This window comes from Procambarus clarkii, chromosome 35 (assembly GCF_040958095.1).
Source record: "Procambarus clarkii isolate CNS0578487 chromosome 35, FALCON_Pclarkii_2.0, whole genome shotgun sequence".
NCBI lineage: Eukaryota > Metazoa > Arthropoda > Malacostraca > Decapoda > Cambaridae > Procambarus > Procambarus clarkii.
The window spans coordinates 44067651-44088841 of record NC_091184.1 but is presented as its reverse complement, the minus strand read 5'-3'; the positions used below and the strand labels follow the sequence as shown (position 1 = coordinate 44088841).

General features: G+C 45.4%; 1 non-coding gene across 1 annotated transcript; it reads left to right on the top strand.

Annotated features, from left to right (window-relative positions):
* Positions 1-20829: 20829 nt before the first annotated feature.
* Positions 20830-20948, top strand: LOC138371471 (5S ribosomal RNA). The gene has a single exon (XR_011230507.1). It is a non-coding gene; the product is annotated as a 5S ribosomal RNA (ribosomal RNA).
* The last annotated feature ends 243 nt before the right edge of the window (positions 20949-21191 follow it).

Here is a 21191-nt window from a genome sequence, read left to right as displayed (position 1 = left end):
TTTAGCTTATGCACGCTCTCCACGGATACGGCGAGCAAGCTGAATGTCCTTTGGCATGATGGTGACACGCTTGGCGTGGATGGCACAGAGGTTAGTGTCCTCGAAGAGACCGACCAGGTAAGCCTCGGATGCCTCCTGTAAAGCCATGACGGCAGACGACTGGAAGCGAAGATCGGTCTTGAAGTCCTGGGCAATCTCGCGCACCAGACGCTGGAAGGGAAGTTTCCTGATGAGCAACTCTGTGCTCTTCTGGTAACGACGGATCTCACGCAGGGCGACCGTTCCGGGCCTGTAACGGTGAGGCTTCTTCACGCCCCCTGTGGCAGGAGCAGACTTGCGTGCTGCCTTGGTGGCCAGCTGCTTACGAGGAGCCTTGCCTCCCGTGGACTTGCGAGCAGTCTGCTTGGTGCGAGCCATGGTGAACAACTGTGGTTTGTGATGGCCGGCGCTGAATCTGAATCTGAATAATACAGGAGAAGATGCCCATTGGGGCGAGCCTTGAAGTGGGGACAGCTGAAGAGTAGTCGGTGAGAGGAAATGCTGAAGTTGAAGAAAAAGTGCCAGGGCTAAACCCAGCTGCGTGGCAATACGTCGATGCTGCAAACAACCCAACAACTGGCTAGGCTTGGAGGCGGGTCTGGAAGGCGGCGGTGGCAGTGCTTCAGCATTCAAGGTGGAAACAATCAGTCTTCATGTGGTGTCTTCTTCTTCTTCAATTTGGTGTTTCTTCTTTCTTCTTGCTTCGAGTAATCATTTGATGTTTGTAATCGGCGTAGTCTGGTGGGAAAAGGTCCTTTGACAATGTGGTTTCGTCGCATTCAACGAAGATTACTTCGTTCCTTAGTATGTACTTGGAGTTTGGATCATTCAGCAGGCATTCCGCATACCTTGTGTTGAGTATTTTGCTGGAGAGGCGTCTGTATTCGGGAGTTCCAAGTGTAAGTTGTTCACGTTGATCATATAGTGCGGAGACTCTTGGAGACTCCTGTGTTGCTGGAGATGGTGATTGTGCTTCAACGTCAATCGAGGCAGTAGAGTCATCATCGGAAAACAAGTGTTGGTTTTCAGAAGCATCAGGTGTAGGTACCTGTGAAGCTGGTGTAGTCTCAGGTGCGGCTGGTGTATTTTCTGGTGAAGCTGGTGAAGTTGGTGCAGTCTCAGGTACCACTGGAGAAGTAGATGGTTCGTCTGGAGTAGTAGCAGTGTGCAAGGATGTTGCAGAGTCTGTAGCAGGTTGCACAGGGTGGGCGTCAGCAGACAGGATATCTGCCAATGCAGTTGAAGAGATGGTGATGTTGATGTTAGAAGCAGAAGTGGTATTTGTTGCTGAAGTCGTAGCATTGGTGTTGGCTGAGGCTGTTGTTGTGAAGAGCTCGTCACGAACAGTAAATGTTGGTAAACCGTTGTCAGCGTACATAATGTTCAGAATTCGTACAAATTCCTTGGTGTTCGTGCCTGCAATCATTTCAGCAGTGCGGATGAGTCCCATTATGACGTTATGGTTCCTGTTAGGGAGCAGCATCTGGTGTGGTGAGGGCTGGCTTGTTGATTCAGCAGAGTAAAGTTGTGGCTGTCGCTGCTGCGTCGATGATTGGTTGGCGGGCTGGGATCCAGGGCCCCAATGGGATGCAGTCTGTGCAGAATCTCCGCCCCCTCCCGGAAGCAGAGGAAAGTTGGCGGCTTGCACGTTGAATGTTGACGGTTCTCGTCGTGTGGTGTTGGCTTGCCTGGCTTCGGTCATCTTCTGTATTTCTTGACGTCTTTTTGGACATTCAGCAGAGACGGCAGTATGGTGACCTTGGCAGAGAAGGCATTTGAGGAAGTCGCTGGTGCATTGTTTGAAGTGGTGACTCTCGGCGCACTTGCTGCACCGTTGGTCCTGAGATGGGCAATTTTTAGTGAAGTGCTCATAACTATAGCACTTAAAACACTGTCGTAGCTGGTAGTAATGTTCTCTTGTTATTTGTCGGGGTGTACAAGCGAGGCCGAAGCACCGGAAGCCGTTGGTGGTAGCAGAGGTAGCTTCCTCAGGCGAGGTGAAGGTGACCTTCATAGTGGAGAGGTGGCTGTCCTGCACAGGGATGAATTTTACGGTGACTGCAGTCAAGGAAGGGTTATCTTCGGTTATGCTGGTGGCGACGTCGGTGGTAGCTTTTTCGGAGATGAGGGAGCTCACTCTCCTTACGAAAACAGTCCTGGCTGCGAGGTAGTGTCGTGGTGGGGTGAGGAACATGTGCGCCTCCTCGAGAGCAGTGAGGTGAATGGGGTTAAAGAGGCGTTGTACGGCCTCGGCACTGCTGAACAGCAGTTGAGGGAGTCCATCATCGTTGAGTACGACGTCCAGGGGTGCAACATTCGTTGTAGTGGTGATCAAATCCGATATCTCTGATCGAGTAGGGGTCTGGTTCCCTCTGAATCGTACCTTGATTCGGTAGATCATGGCTCTAATCGTTGCTGCCTAATGTTTACCCACCCGGCAGTGCTGGGTGCAGGAGAGCCTGATCTAGAGGGTTGCACTTTCCTTAAGAGGTCTCCCGTCTCTTACCGGTTTAATGCACCGGATCAGGGTGGGGTCTGACCTCTTAAAGCAAAGTACTCTGTGGGCCGGCGCCGAAAAATTTTTGCTTATATACGCCGTCTCGAGGCGCTTGCTCGAGCGCCATTGGCTGCTCGACTCGCCTACGTCACCCCGTTGCCCCTCCCCTCCTTCCTCTGGCTGCAGCCAACAGGCAGCTCACCTCAAACACTATTATCGCTGATTTTGCTCTATTTTTTGGATTTGTGCAAAAGTCATTTCACAGAGACGTGAAACAGACGAGTAGGCAACTGCAGTTTTGAAAGCGTTGTGAGAAAGCCGTGTTTCTGCTCGAGTACAAGCATAAAGTAAGGACAGGCAGGAGTTAGGAGTTGCCATGCTACAAGTACGTCCGCTTGACGGGATATAGTCTGGGGAAATCGTGCCGACATCTACCCCAACAAGTCAAAAATAACTTACTTTTTCTACAACAAACGACGTAACCCTGACCCAGTAAAACTCTACTCTCAATCACCAGATGCAACCCAGATCCCAAGAGTCAACAAAACCACAGTACTTGGACTCACACTAGACTTTAACCTTCGCTTTCACACACACATAACACCCAAGAAAGCTATAGCCTCAAACGCCCTATCAAAACTCTACCCACTCAAACATGCCTCCCAAGCCACCAAGCTCTACTTATACAAAACACTTATTCTCCCACTCCTAACATATGCACCGATCCCACTCACACTTGCAGCACCAACAAATAGGAAGAAACTCCAGCGTACCCAGAACAGGGCTCTGAGATGGGTGTTCGATACCCATTGGCAGGACTTCACCACCAGTGAGGCCCTGCATGAGAGGGCGAACATCCCACCTCTGAACATAACCTGGGATACTATGGGGAAGAAACAGATTGACAGAATTCTCACCTATCATGACAACTACGACACGTTCCTCAGAAACGTCCTAAGCAGACCCAGACATACGCACAACCTCTTTAACCTGATCGACGATCCACCTCCTGCTCCGTCCTTTACATAACCCCTCTCCTATAATATCACTACTCAAATCACCAAACTTCCAACTATAACCTCCTAACTCTTCTCCTCCCTCTTTAGGGGGGGACCAACTAGCTCCCGTTTTCTGGTGCCTTGGGTGGGCCACGATGCTGATTATCAGATCAAAGACCACATCTGGTGTGAGCCTCCAGGGCACACCCAGCTGAGGGCTGCTGTCTCCGTGGGTGCTCAGAAAAGACGAATTGTTGTCACAGATCCGATTCCTTGCCTTCACTGCCTAGTCTGGTCATAACGATTTCAATGCCATGCAGCTGGGTCTAGCCCTGGCACTTTACCTCATACTAAAAACCCTTCCTCTCACCCCCACTAATTCTTCCCCTATCCCCACTTCCACGCTCACCCATTAGGGTATCTTGACCTATATTTAATTCATTCATTCATCCGACATCTCCACATTCAGAGTACTTTGCTTTAAGAGGTCAGACCCCACCCTGATCCGGTGCATTAAACCGGTAAGAGACGGGAGACCTCTTAAGGAAAGTGCAACCCTCTAGATCAGGCTCTCCTGCACCCAGCACTGCCGGGTGGGTAAACATTAGGCAGCAACGATTAGAGCCATGATCTACCGAATCAAGGTACGATTCAGAGGGAACCAGACCCCTACTCGATCAGAGATATCGGATTTGATCACCACTACAACCAATGTTGCACCCCTGGACGTCGTACTCAACGATGATGGACACCCTCAACTGCTGTTCAGCAGTGCCGAGGCCGTACAACGCCTCTTTAACCCCATTCACCTCACTGCTCTCGAGGAGGCGCACATGTTCCTCACCCCACCACGACACTACCTCGCAGCCAGGACTGTTTTCGTAAGGAGAGTGAGCTCCCTCATCTCCGAAAAAGCTACCACTGACGTCGCCACCAGCATAACCGAAGATAACCCTTCCTTGACTGCAGTCACCGTAAAATTCATCCCTGTGCAGGACAGCCACCTCTCCACTATGAAGGTCACCTTCACCTCGCCTGAGGAAGCTACCTCTGCTACCACCAACGGCTTCCGGTGCTTCGGCCTCGCTTGTACACCCCGACAAATAACAAGAGAACATTACTACCAGCTACGACAGTGTTTTAAGTGCTATAGTTATGAGCACTTCACTAAAAATTGCCCATCTCAGGACCAACGGTGCAGCAAGTGCGCCGAGAGTCACCACTTCAAACAATGCACCAGCGACTTCCTCAAATGCCTTCTCTGCCAAGGTCACCATACTGCCGTCTCTGCTGAGTGTCCACAAAGACGTCAAGAAATACAGAAGATGACCGAAGCCAGGCAAGCCAACACCACACGACGAGAACCGTCAACATTCAACGTGCAAGCCGCCAACTTTCCTCTGCTTCCGGGAGGGGGCGGAGCTTCTGCACAGACTGCATCCCATTGGGGCCCTGGGTCCCAGCCCGCCAACCAATCATCGACGCAGCAGCGACAGCCACAAGTTTACTCTGCTGAATCAACAAGCCAGCCCTCACCACACCAGATGCTGCTCCCTAACAGGAACCACAACGTCATAATGGGACTCATCCGCACTGCTGAAATGATTGCAGGCACGAACATCAAGGAATTTGTACGAATTCTGAACATTATGTACGCTGACAACGGTTTACCAACATTTACTGTTCGTGACGAGCTCTTCACAACAACAGCCTCAGCCAACACCAATGCTACGACTTCAGCAACAAATACCACTTCTGCTTCTAACATCAGCATCACCATCTCTTCAACTGCATTGGCAGATATCCTGTCTGCTGACGCCCACCCTGTGCAACCTGATACAGACTCTGCAACATCCTTGCACACTGCTACTACTCCAGACGAACCAGCTACTTCTCCAGTGGTACCTGAGACTGCACCAACTTCACCAGCTTCACCAGAAAATACACCAGCCGCACCTGAGACTACACCAGCTTCACAGGTACCTACACCTGATGCTTCTGAAAACCAACACTTGTTTTCCGATGATGACTCTACTGCCTCGATTGACGTTGAAGCACAATCACCATCTCCAGCAACACAGGAGTCTCCAAGAGTCTCCGCACTATATGATCAACGTGAACAACTTACACTTGGAACTCCCGAATACAGACGCCTCTCCAGCAAAATACTCAACACAAGGTATGCGGAATGCCTGCTGAATGATCCAAACTTAAAGTACACACTAAAGAACGAAGTAATCTTCGTTGAATGCGACGAAACAACATTGTCAAAGGACCTTTTCCCACCAGACTACGCCGATTACAAACATCAAATGATTACTCGAAGCAAGAAGAAAGAAGAAACACCAAATTGAAGAAGAAGAAGACACCACATGAAGAAAGATTGTTTCCACCTTGAATGTTGAAGCACTGCCACCGCCGCCTTCCAGACCCGCCTCCAAGCCTAGCCAGTTGTTGGGTTGTTTGCAGCATCGACGTATTGCCACGCAGCTGGGTTTAGCCCTGGCACTTTTTCTTCAACTTCAGCATTTCCTCTCACCGACTACTCTTCAGCTGTCCCCACTTCAACGCTCGCCCCAATGGGCATCTTCTCCTGTATTATTCAGTTCAGTTCAGCCGACATCTTTTCATTGGCAACGGAAGCAGCAGCACGTCGCGCTCGCAGTGAGATCTAGGCGATACGCTGTTTGAGCGCCCCCGCACCTGCAACCACCTGCCTCTGCATTATTGCAGTTACATGGGACCACCGTTTTGAGGCATCTGACATCACAACCACCACAGTGATCCAACAGCATCGATTTAACAACAGCCAGAGATGCAGAGCGCTAGTAGCACCTGTTGCTAACTTGCAAGGTCAGGGCCGCTTGGTCGGCCCAGACGAGCATACTCTCGTGGTAACCCTACCTGGGGCCACATCCTTATCACAGCCATCTTCCATCCAAGGCAACACCCAGGCAAACTGGCACACACCTCTTTTTCAGGCAACGACGGCTCTTCCTCTCGGCGTGTTCACGATTATGTTACAGCTTTATCAGTGATATAGCGTGCAAAGATACATTACCCTAGTGGGCCAACCCGTACTGCCACCCTGAATAAAACCAGGGACAGCTGGATGGCCTAACTTACGTAATGTGTATTGCCGTGTATAGCACTCTTTCTCTCCTCTGCTAAACATTTCTTCCTCTTCAGGCCGGGACCTACCCCCTGTGCGGTGAAAGTGCAGTGGGGTATTCGTCCTTTCCTCCCAGGTGGGGTCACAGCACGTGCTTGCGCCCTGTGTCTCCCTGCCTGGCTTGTTTGCTATGCCGATCCACTGCTAGAACCTCGTGATAGTGCGAGTCAACTAGCAGTGGGGGTTGCCCTTGAGTAACACCTTCAGGACTCACGAATACTTTGTATTTGTGCCGAACCGGGTTCAATTAGCCTGCTAAGAACCCGGAATTACGCCTCTGACAACCGAGCTCCAACCCACAGCTCACGAGCCTAAGATCCACAGCTCCACGGAGATCGCAGCTACCCAGCTGAGTCAACCCACACCACATCCTCCACCAGACCACTACCTCACCTAAAATGCACTGCCTTCGCCTCCTCTCTGCTCTTGATCCCCCCCTTGACCCTGACGGAATAGGACAGAAAATCTACATGATCACCCAGACTCCTTACACCTCCATCACCCCCATTGACAAAGGAATAAAGCTCTTTCTACCCTCTGAATCTGACCTCTATGCTTGCCTCACCCCCAAAGCCCGAACAGGACTACAGACACTTGGACTCACCCCTGCACTGACACTGGAACAGAAACATAATTGCACTGCTGTTGCCTTCAACGTAGACACCACCCTCCTCTCCACGATTACAACTTTAGACAAACAACGTACTGCCGACATCGGAAAAGCCAACAACATCATCATAGAAGATCTCTTCCACCCACCAAACACAAAGATCCTCAGAATCCGATGCTCCTCCCCCACTGAAGCTGAATCCCTCCTCACACATGGCTTTAAAGCAGACCACATTTCCATCCCACATTATAACTTCAAGATGAGCACATACCAATCCATTACACAATGCTTCAGGTGCTATGGATTCAACCATACCACCAGGCAATGCAAGGAAAAGGAACAAGCCTGCTCCTTGTGCGCCAACAAAGGTCATTTCTGGAAAGATTGCACAGAAGGTTCACGTTGCTGTATAAACTGTGGTGAAAACCATCCTGCCACCCACCACAATTGCAAAATCAGGGTGCAACTCATCAAGGCAATGAAGAATAAGACCCAAAACACACTACCCCAATATCAGGCCCAGACAGCACGCCAGCTCTATCCCCAAAACCTCACTAACCAGCTTCACCGCCCCAACACACTTCCCCAAAACGCTCAAACAATACCCATCAACCCTCAAGGTAGAGGTGCCCTGCTCCCCACCCCCCCAGGTTTCCCACCTCTCCAAACCCACACCACCAGTGGACACCATCTCGCAAACCACCATACTCAGGCCCCCCCTCCCCCCCCCCTCACCCACCAACAGACGACACCCCGAGAATAGTGGCAGCTATCATAATAGCGCAGATATCAGCACAAGGAGACACGAGGAAGGCAATTTCCAACATCCAACAAATCCTACTAGCAAACAACCTCCCTCCAATAGTCATCCCTCCCAGCTTGGCGTCACAACCAGTACAACCCCTAACACCTCCCCCCATCACCCCACAAGCACTTACACCACCACCACCACCCCTTATTACTCCCCAGACACAAAACCCAGGATCACCCCCACCCCCTATCACACTCCAGGCATCAAACCCAGTACCACCCCCACCCCTCATCTCCTCCCAGACAAAAAACCCAGCACCACCCCCACCCCCTTCCCCACCCCCTATCACAACCCAGGCAACAAACCCAGTACAACCCCCACCTCTCATCACCTCCCAGACAGAAAACCCAGCACCACCCCTACTCTCTTCCCCACCCCCCATCACCCCCCAGACATCAAACCCAGTACCACCCCTACTCTCGCCCCCACCCCTCACCACCTCACAGACAACAAACCCAACACCACCCCCTCCCACCATCACCCCCCAAGCACCAAACCCAGAACAATCTACACCCTCCCCTGACACCCAGGCCTCTAACTGCTTCTCACAGACCATGCTCCCCATGACAGCTACCCCTCTTCAGTCAAAAAGATCAAGCCCACCAAAACACAAAACAACTCTCCAAATGAAAAGAACAAACTCACCAAAACAAAACAAAAAATTTCTGCATGCAAGACGAACAACCCCAAAACACAAGAAAACCGACCCATCAATAAAAAGGACATCAGATACCAAGAAACATGTAACCTCCCTCACCTCAGCCCACACGCCCAACACGTCTACTCACCTCACGCCCAACACGCTAGCCAACCTCACGCCCCTAACCCAATACCACACAGGTACAAAGCCCAAAATCCCACAAAATTTGCCCCAAAACGTGTCTTTCTCAGCCAAGAGGACTAACACCTCCCCAGACCACTCCCTCACCCCTACACCAAAACTTCCTAAATTCATACCAGAAACCATGCAAAACGGACGCCATACATATCTCCTACCCAAATCTATAATTACCAAATCTGTCTACACAACGAATCAATCCACAAAGGAGAACCCCTCCGGTTCAAATGCCACAAACACTCCCCCAACAAGTCAGTAAATATGAAAATCACACAATTTAACGTTAGAGCATATTACAACATCAGACACCTAATTGCTAACTTTGTGGAGAATGAAAGACCGGATGTGCTGCTACTAAACAGCACATGCGTGACGAACTCTCACAAAATTAGACATTTTGGCTTCACAACATACCAATCTCCTGATGAAGCTTACGAAGGGGTTGCTATTCTAATAAAGAACACCTATAAACATGACCTCCTCACTACCAACTGGCAACACAAACACTTCCTAGCAGTTCGCATTCACACTCAACACGGGCAGATGATCATTGGTACCACATACATTCGTCCAAACTTGGGTCTCCCCCTCCAGGACCTAAACATTCTCTTCAACCACACACACATACCAGTCTTCCTCCTAGCAGACTTAAATGCAAAACACCAAACATTCAACCATCGCCAACACAACATGCACGGTCAACAACTACACCAACTCCACCAAAACAAACACCTCACCTTCCTTGGCCCTGACTTCCAAACAACCTACACACACAATGGAACTGGGAGACCAGATCTAATCCTCACCAACAGAGCAGGCACCCACCTACAACACTACATCACACCCGGACCCCTCACTGGCTCAGATCACATACCCATATCACTCACACTCTCCAGCAACCCCATACTCATCCCAGCCACCCCACAATATGACTATCAAAATGCAGACTGGGAAGCCTTCAAACAACACCTAACTGCCAGCACACAGCCCTACAACTTCCAAGACAAACCACACACAGACATAGATTCCCAAGTCCTCACCATCCAGAATAACATCATACAAGCAGCTGATGCTACCATTCCAAAAACAACCCACAAAACCAGATACTCCTTTTTTCCTTCGATCAGAACAAAAAGGCTACTCTCCTGCTATCACAACAGATTCACCCACAACCTTCACAGATACAATCAAGTAAACACAGACCTCACAATACTCAAAAACCACATACTCAACAGCCTTGACCAAGACCATGCTAACCACTGGGAGAAACTCATACATAAAGCTGAAATACAAAGAAAAACAACTCCACAACAATTCTGGAACTTCATAAAGAGGATCAGAGGAAACTCCTCCTCTTCTGCCTTTACATACATCACTCACAACAATCAAAACTACACCGATCCCTCAGAAGTAATAGGCATATTCAAACAACACTGGCAGGACATCTTCAATCCCCACCCCCCACAGCCAACAGCAATACAAAACATAAACAGAGTAGAAACATGGATACGACACAACCCTCATGCCATCACACACTACCCTACCATTGACCTCACGACACTAGACGACTTAGAAAGTGACCTCACAGAATCAATACTACCTGAAGAAGTTAAACTCATGCTCAAGAACACCAGACGTAAAGCCCCAGGAGCCTCTGGCATTGGCCAAGCTCTCCTCAAGCAACTTCCAGACCCCCTAATCTTAGCACTCACAGAAGTCTACAACGCCTCACTAGCATCAGGATATTTCCCAAGCCCATTCAAAGAAGCCACAGCAATCCTCATTCCAAAACCCCAAAAATCCCCGACAGACCCTAAGAACTACAGACCGATCAGCTTACTAGAGACATTAGGAAAAGTATACGAAAAACTCATTAATCATAAACTCAGGAATCACCTAGAACACAAAAACATATTGACAGACAAACAATTTGGCTTCAGACAACACCGCTCAACACAAGACGCACTGAACATAATAACAAACTACCTCTCCATAAATAAACACCAAAAGGCCAAGACGGCCCTCATTGCAAAGGACGTCGAAAAAGCTTTTGACACTGTATGGCACGACGGCCTACGTTACAAACTCTGCACTATGTTTCAACTATCTGATAACATGCAGAGGCTACTTTGCAGCTTTCTAACAAATAGAAAGATGCAGATCAAGTTCCTCAGCAAGCTGTCAGGTTATTTCAACCTAAATGCAGGTGTCCCTCAGGGCTCAGTTCTTTCACCAACCTTATACATACTCTATATAAACGACATCCCTGACCCAGTATACTGGACATCAATGACCCTTTGCTACGCTGACGACGTAACCCAACTGATCACAGACTATACGATTAACGCCCTCACACGGAAAGCACAACGAGAAATAGACAAAGTCACCCTTTGGGAACACGACTGGCGAATAAAAACAAACCCCAACAAGTCAAAAATAACTTACTTTTTCTACAACAAACGACGTAACCCTGACCCAGTAAAACTCTACTCTCAATCACCAGATGCAACCCAGATCCCAAGAGTCAACAAAACCACAGTACTTGGACTCACACTAGACTTTAACCTTCGCTTTCACACACACATAACACCCAAGAAAGCTATAGCCTCAAACGCCCTATCAAAACTCTACCCACTCAAACATGCCTCCCAAGCCACCAAGCTCTACTTATACAAAACACTTATTCTCCCACTCCTAACATATGCACCGATCCCACTCACACTTGCAGCACCAACAAATAGGAAGAAACTCCAGCGTACCCAGAACAGGGCTCTGAGATGGGTGTTCGATACCCATTGGCAGGACTTCACCACCAGTGAGGCCCTGCATGAGAGGGCGAACATCCCACCTCTGAACATAACCTGGGATACTATGGGGAAGAAACAGATTGACAGAATTCTCACCTATCATGACAACTACGACACGTTCCTCAGAAACGTCCTAAGCAGACCCAGACATACGCACAACCTCTTTAACCTGATCGACGATCCACCTCCTGCTCCGTCCTTTACATAACCCCTCTCCTATAATATCACTACTCAAATCACCAAACTTCCAACTATAACCTCCTAACTCTTCTCCTCCCTCTTTAGGGGGGGACCAACTAGCTCCCGTTTTCTGGTGCCTTGGGTGGGCCACGATGCTGATTATCAGATCAAAGACCACATCTGGTGTGAGCCTCCAGGGCACACCCAGCTGAGGGCTGCTGTCTCCGTGGGTGCTCAGAAAAGACGAATTGTTGTCACAGATCCGATTCCTTGCCTTCACTGCCTAGTCTGGTCATAACGATTTCAATGCCATGCAGCTGGGTCTAGCCCTGGCACTTTACCTCATACTAAAAACCCTTCCTCTCACCCCCACTAATTCTTCCCCTATCCCCACTTCCACGCTCACCCATTAGGGTATCTTGACCTATATTTAATTCATTCATTCATTCCGAAATTTTATTATTCACACAACTTCAACACCATGACTGGACGCGGCAAGGGAGGCAAGGGACTCGGAAAGGGTGGCGCCAAGCGTCATCGTAAGGTGCTACGTGACAACATCCAGGGCATCACCAAGCCCGCTATTCGTCGCTTAGCTCGTCGTGGCGGCGTGAAGCGTATTTCGGGTCTCATCTACGAAGAGACCCGTGGCGTCCTGAAGGTGTTCCTCGAGAACGTCATCCGTGATGCTGTAACCTACACGGAACACGCCAAGAGGAAGACCGTCACTGCCATGGACGTGGTGTACGCTCTGAAGCGCCAGGGTCGTACCCTCTACGGATTCGGCGGATAAGAGCTTGGCTAATCCATCGATTCCACCCACCACCTGTGGGAACCGACCTGTGAGATTTATATTTATTTAATTTATATGAATTTATATTTACGTTAATTTGTATACTTCGATAGCAATTTGTATAATGATAAGTGGACTGTATTTCTGCAATAATCTCATAATCTCACAAATCGATCCTCTACACATTAGGGGGGTTATTAAATTAATATATATGCAGCCAATCAAACTACAGTAATAGCTACATACATTGATGAGGTTCCTTATCTTATAGTACAGCAGATTAGTCCACCAGGTATAACTAGGGTGTAGACACCAAATTATCCTCTTTGAGGTAGCTTCCATATCACCCAGTAACTGGTGCACAATCTTGCATCCTCGTCTTGACCTGTCAAAAGTGCGCTAGCTGTGAAGCCAGAATCCTATATATGACAAGCTATATCAGAGAAAACACTATACAGAACATTGAAGACCTGGCTTAATTACCTTTAGTATGAGGCGATTTCGCGATCTAACCGGGTCACCCTATATCCTGACATTAATGGCCATAAATGAATGATAAACGGGTTTCGGATAGACACTTAACTTGAATTTGTAGACAGCGTGTTGAAAAATGGTACACCTTTGGTTTCCATAACACTACGTCCAAGTAAATTTAACAGGAGCCGTATTTGCTCCCGTGTGAGCCTCTGGTCTCAATAACAACAATGGCTGCCCCTTCCTCCTTCTGACGCCTGGCCTACTTTGTCCAGATTTCAGAAAGTGATAGAAGGGTCACATTTACTCTACTTTAATATTGATAATTAAGTTAATTTATATAAGATGTTTTTATGATGGTAAAGTCCAAAGACTAATGTATTTAAGAATAATTCCCACCATAATAGGTGGTGAATTATAATAGTATGTGGTGATGATATCCCGTTTTCTATAGACGGTAATTCCACTACAAGTTACGTTTTCTATGGGTAACTTGTTGGTAATACAGTTATTATCTGTATGATTATTAAATGGTGTCGGATTTTCCGACATAATTCCCCAGGGGGCTGCTCACGGGTCGAAGTCCTCTTTAGAACAGACGAACACCGATACTCCTCCTTCGAATTATAGTTAGTAATCACACATTTGTGTGTCTGTTCGTACAGGACGGATGTCCCGTACTAGAGTTGCAGGGGTTAGAAGTCTAATGCGATTTCATTTCCCTGTCAACTCTTGAAAGGCTAATATTCAAGCCTAATTACATATTTTTTAACCCAGAAGACTGGATGTGATCAAGTACTACAGTCAGGTATGATTCAGGGACTGCAGTGAGATCAGTGACATTAGATATAACTTGAAGTTTCTTCAGGTAACTGGTCACTGATATATAAACACTGAGGCCCATGGAATACATCTTGATTAAATAATAAATGTATCAAATCAGTCATCATATTTATTGGGGTTTAATTTAGTTAATTGATTCAGAAGATTGAATAGCTCATCATTAAAGTAAAGTATGGTTCTGAGACTGCAGTGGGTTCAGTGACATTGGTCGCAGTGACTTGTAGCTGCTTTAGGCTACTGTTCACTGATTTGCCACTGAGGCCTCATGAACTCATCTTCAGCTTCAAATGATGATACTAACATCAACTTCTGTTGGTATAGTCAGCTGTAATCTCCTTAGTATAATGCTACTGGAGAAATATAATCAGCTGACAAATTTAGTTTCTATTGGTATTGTTTATCTGCAGGCATAGGTCTCCTCAGGCTTGATACTGGGCCTGAGAGTAATTTACCTCCTGCAGAGTTTAACATGGTTATACCCTGATATTTAGTAGGGCTACCGATGAATCGATGGCAATAGTCTGTCCCTACAAGGAGACCGAAGTCAGTGAGGTGATCAGACTTAATATTATCTGCCAATTTTATTCCTCTATTTCTCAGGAATTTGGCTGTTGCTCTCAGACCTTGAACTTGTAGGTCTACTGGTATTTTGTCCACCACAATGGCTTGTACTCGACAGACGTACCTGCCTAAACGTACTGATGGTTGTACCACCTGGTAGACTTGAGGTCCTGCATCTGTTACAAACCCTGAGATGTTGAATGACATCTGGGCTACAGGCCTTAATTGTAGTTCATCTGCCAACTTTTTAGTGATATATGTTCTCTGGGATCCTTGGTCAAACAACCCACGGGTATGGACCTTGGCCCTCTTATTCAGGATGGTAATTTGGGCAGTAGGCAAAGTCGTATTACCTTTAGACTTTGCCGATTGGACACTCTTTGTTTGTTGCACCTTGCAGTACTGTACTGTGGTGGGAATGCTATCTTCCACCTTGGGGTTTGGAGACGTTGTTTTGGTGTCTCTGCACAATGCTGCATGGTGCTGACCTTTGTTACACCTATTACAGGTGTGTAATTGGGTCTCACAATCCTTGATGTTATGTTTCCTGAGGCACCTCGTGCAATGTTGCAAATCTTTGAGTCGCTCAACACGGGCGTCACTATCAGGAAAATTAGGGCAGTGGTACATTGAATGTTTCTCATTGCAGAACAAACATGTTCCATAGCTTCCTGTACCCTTTGGTGTCACGTTCTTGGGTGACACAGTAACTATAGGCTTGGAGGGTCCCACTGCATATACGCCCACACTGCCACTGTTCCACTTTGGTGTTGAATTATATTGTCTAGATTGATTTGGAGTACCTTTGGTACTCTGTGGTTTACTATTGTTGGTTTCTGAGGGTTTACTTGGTGGTTTTAATTTGTCATGTGTTCGTAATTGATGAACTACTGACTTTAAACCTTCAGATATTTCATTCATGGATAAGATGCTTTTATTGTAATGAGCACTCATTTGTCTCAATATGTCCCTAGGTATTTTCTCCTGGACAATTATTTTCAAGACCCACTCAGCCCCGTTTGTATCTGCTGTCAGGCTGAGGGCATTGATCAATGATTCTACCTCCAGCTTGAAGACTTGGAGTGAATCAGCTGAAGCCTCCGGTGGGGGTAAATGCAACAGCTCATGAACTAAATGTGATGTTCTTACTTCTGGATCAGCATAATTATCCTTGAGGAGTTTTACTGCCAGATCATAGCCGTCATTAGTTAATCTCAGATGGGATACTACTGTTTTAGCCTCACCTGATAATTGGCCTTGCAAATAAGAGAATTTACTACTCTTTGGTAAAGATTGTTTTGAGTCTACAAGGTCAACGAATTTGTTCCAAAATTCGTCCCAATCTTCTTCATCTTTTCCTGAGAAAGTGGGTAAATTAATTGGAGGGAGTCGAGCTTCTGCTTGACTCGTATTAGATGCAACTGTTGTTGTTGTTGCTGTTGCCTTGTTCTGGGCAATTAATTTGACATAAGGCTGTAACGTGGCCTGAGTGTGATCTTCATAATTCGCAAGATCAACCATAATGTCGTCTATTTCTGTTTCTGATAAATTAGTGTTGGCAAGTTCAGCCACATATGTTGCTATTTGGCATTTGATTTGCTCAAATTTACCTGCAGCTGCTTGATAATAGCTTTCCAGGTCAGCATAATCAACTTGAGATTGTTGTGACAAATCTTCACATTTCTTGATCTGTCTTGTTAAGTGGCCTTTAAGACCTGCAAGGGTTCTTTTCATTCTCCCTGCATTATCCATACTGGCTCGTTGGTGAAGCCTTGTGGGGCTTGTACTTGGGCTGCTCATAATACTGAACAAGCACTGATGGTAGCCTAGGGTAAATTCTGCACTCACTAGGCAATAATCCTACCTCTACTAGAGGTTAGCACTTAAAATTAATACACATTATATATATACAATCATCCACACTAATGATTTGAGTGATAAACCAGTGTCACTGGAAGTACCTTTAGGTTAGCTCTTCTATATCACCCTAGGATGGTAGAGACACTAATTAATCACTCAAAGGTGTAATGATCATAAGTAAATTATTATATATACAACTCAATTCGAGTTGATAAAAATTACACCCAAAATAGGGTCTGGACCATTCATTAATGGTGTTAGGTTATTGAATATAGTACAACTGACTATGGTAATAATGGGACTAGGATGAACGATAATAGTTCAACTAGTCAATGGTTTTATCCTACCCTGTTGTGGGTTGGCAATTAGTAAATATTATACTGTGAACACTAGTGCAGTATATATTAAATGATTCTCTATTTTGGAGAAATAATATACACAATTATTGATAATAGCCTCTTAATTAGCCTCTATGAAACTTCTATTATTATCTAGAAGTATTAAATATTATTAGTGACCTCGCGAAATAAACTCCACAAAATTCGTAGATAATCTCTCGCGAAATGTAACACCACGAAATCCGTGAACAATCTCGCGAAGACACAGTCACTAATTTGGCTGGATTCTATATTAGCGCTGTCATTTCACGAAATAACACGCCACCAAATCTGTGGGTGTGCATGAAACCGCTGACTAAGGCTGATCTGGGCTGAGGGAGGCTCCTGAGCTCCCTCGAGGCTACGCTGCCGTCTTGACTGTTGGCTTTGTTTAAATAACACTGCACTAGTATATTTAATGAATCCACTGGTTTGGTTAACTGGTTCATCCGGTACTAAGATGACCAAATGTGGGTTCAAAGGATCAAATAATCCGTCATCCGGTTCGAAGATGACCAAATAATATGGGAACCGACCTGTGAGATTTATATTTATTTAATTTATATGAATTTATATTTACGTTAATTTGTATACTTCGATAGCAATTTGTATAATGATAAGTGGACTGTATTTCTGCAATAATCTCATAATCTCACAAATCGATCCTCTACACATTAGGGGGGTTATTAAATTAATATATATGCAGCCAATCAAACTACAGTAATAGCTACATACATTGATGAGGTTCCTTATCTTATAGTACAGCAGATTAGTCCACCAGGTATAACTAGGGTGTAGACACCAAATTATCCTCTTTGAGGTAGCTTCCATATCACCCAGTAACTGGTGCACAATCTTGCATCCTCGTCTTGACCTGTCAAAAGTGCGCTAGCTGTGAAGCCAGAATCCTATATATGACAAGCTATATCAGAGAAAACACTATACAGAACATTGAAGACCTGGCTTAATTACCTTTAGTATGAGGCGATTTCGCGATCTAACCGGGTCACCCTATATCCTGACATTAATGGCCATAAATGAATGATAAACGGGTTTCGGATAGACACTTAACTTGAATTTGTAGACAGCGTGTTGAAAAATGGTACACCTTTGGTTTCCATAACACTACGTCCAAGTAAATTTAACAGGAGCCGTATTTGCTCCCGTGTGAGCCTCTGGTCTCAATAACAACAATGGCTGCCCCTTCCTCCTTCTGACGCCTGGCCTACTTTGTCCAGATTTCAGAAAGTGATAGAAGGGTCACATTTACTCTACTTTAATATTGATAATTAAGTTAATTTATATAAGATGTTTTTATGATGGTAAAGTCCAAAGACTAATGTATTTAAGAATAATTCCCACCATAATAGGTGGTGAATTATAATAGTATGTGGTGATGATATCCCGTTTTCTATAGACGGTAATTCCACTACAAGTTACGTTTTCTATGGGTAACTTGTTGGTAATACAGTTATTATCTGTATGATTATTAAATGGTGTCGGATTTTCCGACACCACCACCTCAAAACGGGACCTAATTAGGTCCCTATACTTTTTTACTGAAGGGCTTAATAGACGATAACATAAATTGTTTTGATATCAGCTAGCACATTGGGTCTTATGAAATCTATTTTTTATCCTCGCATGCTTAAAGGGACTCTGATTGGGGAGGGAGGGGTGGGGGGGGGAAGGTTTGTTCCGTTATATACTAGCAGAGCAGGATCATTGGTGGTGGGGGGGGGGGGTGAGGGAGAGAGAGAGAGAGATCTTTCCCAACTCTTCCTTTTTACATGAGTGAGCTACCCGTTTTATTCATTTTATCCTTCTCAGAGCTGTTTTGATAGTATCCAAATGATGGTAAATGAAAAGGGAGGACACGAATATCTACCCAGAATTCAGGACTGGCAATCGATATGCATGTTTGAGTGCGAATCTTTTTCTCTCTCAACTTAGGTATACGTTTATGTCGTACCTAAAAGCGAGAACCACACTATTGGGACAAGTATGCAAGGCCCAATTTTCCTAACAAGCACAGTTAATTTTGTTATTTTCGAACATTTCTTTCCAAATTGGTTTATCCAATTAACAGTATTATATTAAGATCATGAATTGCTGGGTTAGGTTAGGTTAGGTTAGCTTAGGTTAGGTTAGCTTAGGTTAGGTTAGCTTAGCTTAGCTTGGGTTAGCTTAGGTTAGGTTAGGTTAGCTTAGCTTGGGTTAGCATAGGTTAGGTTTGATTACATTTCTATGTTAGATTTAACTCAAATTCAAAACAATTGCAGTCATTCGGCTTGTTAGTCAACTTGCCTCTAATAGGGGCAATTTGTCTAACAAGACTATTTAGTTTTGTGTGCATATATATATATATATATATATATATTATAGCTTCAAGACTCCGAACCAATATAGAAGCATCAAGAGGAAGTGCTTGTGTTATGGGCCAATAGGCCTTCTGCAGTTACTTCCATTCTTATGTTTTTATTCCCATTGGTTCGTGTTTTATCTTGTGTAAATGTCAATCACCTCACCCAAAACTTTGGTACCATATCACCTCACCCATGTATGTGTATATATATATATATATATATATATATATATATATATATATATATATATATATATATATATATATATATATATATATATATATATATATATATATATATATATATATATATATATATATATATATATATATATATATATATATATATATATATATATATATAATATACAGAGTAAATCTACCCCAAAAGTAATGATTTATTTGTCTACAAAACTAAACTCTTTTTGGAATCATATGAGGCCCCTCCACTGAGGGGGGAGGCCTGGATGTTTATTGTCATGTGTATTCATGCTGCTTGCATGTCGTCGTTTATTTTGCCTTTGTTGTTTTCTTGACAGCTTTCTTTGCCTTGGGTGGTTTGGGAGATTTTGAAGCTCTCTTTATTTTGGGCTTTTTGTTCCCAACAACAAGCTGCTGCTGCTGCTTCTTTTTCAAGGCTGTAGGTGGTTTGTTGCTTGTGGCGGCTTTCTTGGGAGTTACCACGGCCTTCTTTGCTGCTGTAGATGGTTTCTTGGTTGTGGTGGCTTTCTTGGGAGTTAGAACGGCCCTCTTCTCTGCTACGGCCAGCTTGAATGATCCACTAGCTCCACTTCCCTTGGTCTGAACAAGAATGCCGTCAGCCACTGCTTTCTTGAGAAATCTTCGGATGTAAATGGCGATCTTGGCAGCCTCGACTTTGTTGTTGGCAACAACGTACTTCTTGATTGCTTGTAGAGACGAGCCCTTACGGTCTTTGAGTGCTGCGACCGCGGCTAGAACCATTTGACTAGTTTTCGGGTGAGCAACCTGGACGCGAGGTTTCCTGGTGGTGGCCACCACAGCAGCAGCAGCCGCAGCCTTCTTGGTAGGCTTTGCTTCTACCATGATGATGATGAGATAACCAAGGTGATGAGAGACGCTCAGACAGTCACGGGGGAATGATGCTGCCGCCGCTTGAGCCGAACCTATTTATGTGCCGGCACGGTACAGAAGCTGCAACCTGGCAACTCGTCCACCAATCACGACGGTTGGTTTTACGGCTCCGAAACCTGGATCCCATATCTTCTCTAAAATAGAAGCATTTGTTCATGTTCTTTGTAAAAGTATCATAAAGCAGGACAGATGAGACAAATATCATAAAAACTGAAGAGCAGATGAGCACACACATGTATGTATTACAAAAGAAAATCCACAAATTCATTAGAAATTGGCAGGGTAGGCTGAGGAAGTAGGTAGATGTAAAATGTCTGTAAATGGCGAAAGAACATAAACCCAAGACTGAATAAACGATGTTAAATATCCATGCCAAGGAGACAAAAATATGTTAGGATACAATTACCATTAAGACACCACAAGAAGGTCCGTATCCTGCCGTGATGACTAAAAAGAGTTGGTTATTAGCCACAATGTGTAGGCAGTCTCATGCCAACGGCCATACCACGTTGAGAACACCGCTTCTCGTCCGATCAGCGAAGTTAAGCAACGTTGGGTTTGGTTAGTACTTGGATGGGTGACCGCCTGGGAACACCAAATGCTGTTGGCAATAATGTTTTTTGTTTTGTTTTGTTTTGTTTCGTTTGTTTTTGTTTGAATGGCTGGCTGGCTGGCTCCACGGGAAATTCACGGAGTTGTGTGGAATAAGGCCTGGTAAAATGAATTAATATGTATGTCATGTTTAAAACAAACTCGCTTAATATAGTGTGTGAGGCTTTATACAAAAACAAACAACCAAAACAAAACATGTATATATATATATATATATATATATATATATATATATATATAT